This window comes from Berghia stephanieae, chromosome 14 (genome assembly GCF_034508935.2).
Source record: "Berghia stephanieae isolate SIO BIC M18660-M18661 chromosome 14, UCSD_Bste_1.3, whole genome shotgun sequence".
NCBI lineage: Eukaryota > Metazoa > Mollusca > Gastropoda > Nudibranchia > Aeolidiidae > Berghia > Berghia stephanieae.
This window is the reverse complement of record NC_088373.1, coordinates 7,501-12,500: the sequence shown is the minus strand read 5'-3', so window position 1 is coordinate 12,500 and position 5,000 is coordinate 7,501. Positions and strand designations below refer to the sequence as shown.

General features: G+C 37.2%; 1 long non-coding RNA gene across 1 annotated transcript in view; it reads right to left on the bottom strand.

The window, feature by feature from the left end:
• Positions 1-2,692: 2,692 nt before the first annotated feature.
• LOC144959961 (uncharacterized) overlaps positions 2,693-5,000 on the bottom strand; it is a 4,321-nt gene continuing 2,013 nt past the window's right edge. Inside the window, exon 2 of the long non-coding RNA XR_013642725.1 lies at positions 2,693-4,973. This is a non-coding gene — a long non-coding RNA (uncharacterized LOC144959961). The remainder of the gene's footprint in view (positions 4,974-5,000) is intronic.

Sequence of the window (5,000 nt, the reverse complement as noted above, 5' to 3'; positions counted from 1 at the left end):
CAATAAAGCATCCAAGAAAAGGGAAGACAAAGGGGAATTGGTTCAAATAAGAAACAGGTGTAGATTCCAAAAGCACACTATCAAAGTACTTAGTTTGAGATCACTAAAAGTCTCACCCAGACACAAGCACAGGTCCCCGCTAAGAGGAACACACTCAAATATTTTACAAATCATATAAAATATAAATAAAGCATAATACAGTGCATAACAGAGAGATGATTTACAATGAAAAAAAAATACATCTCCCAAAACTAACTATACATTCGACTGTTTCCCTCTCAGCCAGGGCATCTGGCCAGGACCAGGACTAAACCAAGTAATCTCATTCCAAGACAAAGACAGAAAGCATGTTGGAAAACAGACATAGGGGGATAGAAGACACAGTATGTGCCTCCCTGTCCACTATGGGAGGTCAGGAATCCTACCCAGGAAAAGTAGATTAAATTAGGATTCATAAAAATCAAATTAAACTACCAAAGACAAAAAAGTATGTACAAATGGCTATTTAAATGTAACAAAAGATGCATAGATTGTTTCAATGTTAGCAGCAAGGTTTGTATTTGGTTCTAGGTTTTTTAAAACTTAAGAGATGCATTCCAGACAAACAAAGATTAAAACAGTGGAAAATAATCGTTTATCTTAAAGCAAAATTTCCAACTACCTTTCACTTGAGGTATTACTAGACTCTGGACTTTAAAGGTAAGATGTGAAAATGAGATTTTAAAGTGTAAATATTAAAAGACTTGTTTGTTTATATAATATAATATAATATTATATTATATTATATTATATTATATTATACTATATTATATTATATTATATTATATTATATTATACTATATTATATTATATTATATTTATTATATTATACTATATTATATTATATTATATTATATTATATTCTACTATTTATACAAATTTCATATTCTAGCAACAGCATTTTACCACAGCTGTTCATTTCTCCATTCTATAATAAAAGCAACTTTCAAAAAATTCTTAAATGTTCTCTACTTAACTTACATAATAATATTATGGCAAAATAACACATGTGCTGTCTTTACACACATCATGACTATGACACACGTGTGTTGAACATTATCACCGAAATGATATGACATAAATAAACCGGTCAAACTTTGCAAACATCTACATTCAGTTATGTTTAATTTAAATAACAAAATACAAGTTTAAATAAAACATACAAAACACAGACACACATACACACACACACACACACACACACACACACACACATACATACATACATACATACACGTACACACAGGCCTGGCAAGAATCTAGGCATTACTAGGTAATAACTTTTTTAGACCTGTGAACGGAGATTCAACATATTTAAATGCAATGATTAACAAATAGATCCCCGTCAACAATTATTGTTTATAAGTTTAACTGAGTAGGAGGAGGAGGAGGAAGGAGGAGGAGAGAGTGGAGAAGATGGATGAGGAAGAGGAGGAGGAGGGGAGGAGGAGGAGGAGGAGGAGAAGGAGGGAAAGAGGAGGAAGAGAGAGTGAAGAAGATGGAGGAGGAAGAAGAAGAGGAAGAGGAGGATGAAGGAAGAAGAGGAGGAGGAAGAGGAGAGAGTGGAGAAGATGGAGGAGGAAGAGGAGGAGGAGGAGAAGGAGGGGAGGAGGAGGAGGAGGAAGAGAGAGTGAAGAAGATGGAAGAGGAAGAGGAGGAGGAGGAGGAGGAGGTGGAGAAGGAAAAACAAAACAAAAAGGAGCAAAAAAAAATTGTTTTTGTTTTAAAGAAAAAGCGAAAGAAGAAGAGAACGAAAATAGAGATGAGAGAATGAATTTGCCATTGGTATCAAAATAGGAATTTTGCCAAAGATTGTTGTCGGCGTGTGACTAAGGCATTCTGTTCAGTGAATTTTATGGCAGTAGGTACTAAGACATTGATGCTTCATGCCATCTTGAAACCACACCTAGTGGCTTGTCGTTCACTCACTCATTCATTCATTCATTCATTCATTCATTCATCCATCATTCATTCATTCATTCATTCATTCATTATCTTATAAGGTGATCTTGCCATAATAACAGTTAAAAGTCAGCGGGTGTAACAATTTTTTTTTTTTAAATATCCACAGATTTCTTTGAATTCATGATATTATTTCAAAGATCTGAAAAGTGTGTATATGAAGTTGTGTCAAGACAAAGCTGGTAGAAAAGTGAAAGAAAAAACCCCTAAAAAAACATGCCCTTCCCCCAAAATCAGCCTGCCTCTACCTTGTGATTATCCATTTCATTAATCCTTGGCTATTCTTCCAAACTTCCATCATTTTTTTATGAATTGTTACATTCAAAGAGAAACGACATGACTTGTATAATATGAGTGTGAGAAATAGATGGCATGGAGAAGAGGCAAATGAAATAAGAAAATAAAAATATTGCAATGTCAGAGACAAACTCGTGATTCAACTGACACGGCACCCTCTGCCTTGCTGAGAGAGAGAGAGAGAGGATGAAAGAGAGAGAGAGAGAGAGAGAGAGAGGGGGATGAAAGAGAGAGAGAGGTGATGATGAAAGAGAGAGAGAGAGAGGATGAAAGAGAGAGAGAGAGAGAGAGAGGATGAAAGAGAGAGAGAGAGAGAGGATGAAAGAGAGAGAGAGAGGATGAAAGAGAGAGGGAGATGATGAAAGAAAGAGAGAGAATGAAAGAGAGAGAGAGGATGAAAGAGAGAGAGATAGAGAGAGAGAAAGAGAAAGAGAGAGAGAGAGGATGGAAGAGAGAGAGAGAGAAAGAGAGAGAGAGAAAGAGAGAAAGAGAGAGAGAGAGGATGAAAGAGAGAGAGGGGGGGAGAGAGAGAGAGAGAGAGAGAAAGAGAAAGAGAAAAAGAGAAAGAGAGAGAGAAAGAGAGAAAGAGAGAGAGAGGATGAAAGAGAGAGAGAGAGGGAGAGAGAGAGAGAGAGAGAGAGAGAGAGAGAGAGAGAGAGAGAGAGAGAGAGATCAGCAAGCAGTCGCACTGGCCACTGGAACATCCAGCCATAAATAAGTGTTGCACCAAAAAATCAAATCCAGAAAAAGAATTAACTCCTATCATAGGTTCAGGCAGATCCGCTATCTGACGCAAATTCCATAAATCTGGTCTCGACTGTCCAATACTACTTGCTAAACAAATAATTCCTTTCACTCAGACTGTGTGCTAATCTCTCACATACACCAAAATATTATATCATTGAACAAGGCATCAAAATATAGATCTCTTTATTATCTTTAATGCGATAAATATGTATTTCCTAGGTATCATGCTTAACTACTGTGAATGTTAAGATTTTTGAAATCCATCAATCATAGGTCTCAGAAACTAAATAGATCTACCAAAAAAACGCAGCACAATTATTACCACAGTAAAAGTTATGAAAATATTGCTGCTTGACGCTCGAAGGAAAAAAATAAAGATAAGTCTTGAATTGTAAGCTTCAATTTATTAGACGAAGACAGATACCGTGGACGTTTGGGGTTTCCCCTTGATCAAAAAACATGATGAATGAAACACTAAGGTTGAAAGAGATTCACACTTATCTCATTCGTCCTTAGTGTTTAACTCATCGTGTTTTGTTGATCAATGGAAAAACTGAAACGTCTATAGTATCTGTCTTCCTCTAATAAATTGAACCTTACAATTCAATGCTTACAGTTAGGAGTTGGGACAAGAATTTGAGGTAGGAATCGTATGACCGATTCTCAATGCAGTCACATCTTATGAGGCAGCGTGACACAGCGGTATGGTGTTCTCTTCATACCCAAAAGGTACCGAGTTTGACTCCTCATTGCGTTGTGTAACCTCGATCAAGTCACCTCACGTTAGCTTTATTTGCAGCACTGCGCTGCAGCTGATGCCTGGGTCATTCCAATCTTCCTTTTGAATAGACCCTACAGACAAATTTCCCCTAGGGGATGAATGAAGGGAATTTTCTCTATTTACTTATATATGTGCGGCTATGTGGTCTTGTGGTATGACACTCGCTTTCGGATCGGATGGTTCTGGGTTCGAGCCTCGTTCAGTGCATAGTTGAGCCACTGGAAACGACTCTTTACTCACATTCTCTCACTGTACTCAAGTGTAAAATGAGTTCCTGGCCGTCAACAACGTTGTCTCTGTCGGAAAAAATTGTAATATCGCCAAACATGCGTCATATCTCGTTCTACATGTTAAGTGTTGTTGTTGGTCAGGTTTCCTTTGTAAAGTGGTTTGAGCACATTTAGTGGATATTGTGCTATATAAAAGCCCTAGTTATTTTTTAAAATCTTATCTATATAAGCTGATAACAGGTTAATTTTTATATTTGACACTGTGTTTTAGCTCAGCATATTCCTTGCCCACTGCCCAATGTCAACTCATTATTTTCAGACACAGATTAATCAAATCTGTGACTTTTCCTTTCGTATCATTGAATGGGCTATTACTTGGAAAGATGACCAGTCCTTATTATTTCTTATTAACAATACTGCTCTCCATATTTGGGCATCATGGCTTGCTAGCATATTCCTTGCCCACTGTCCAAAGTCAACTGACTGTTTTCAGACACAGATTAATCAAATCTGTGACTTTTCCTTTCGTATCATTGAACGGGCTATTACTTGGAAAGATGTCCAGTCCTATAATTTCCTATTAACAATACTGCTCTCCATATTTGGGCATCATGGATTACTAGCATATTCCTTGCCCACTGTCAAAAGTCAACTGATTATTTTCAGACACAGATTAATCAAATATGTGACTTTTCCCATCGTATCATTGAACTCTTGAAAAGATGACCAGTCCTTATAATTTCCTATTAACAATACTGTTCTCCATATTTGGGCATCATGGCATGTTGTGCCTCGCAGCTGGCTCCGCCCCTACCATTGGTGGGAGGTGTCTTCACATCCTTCATAGCCATCTGAGCTTTGTTTTTCTGTCCTTTGGGTCCCCATGAACTCGTTGGTTTGGAAATATCTCTCAAAACCTGGCGAAAACAAAAAGGTTAACCTTA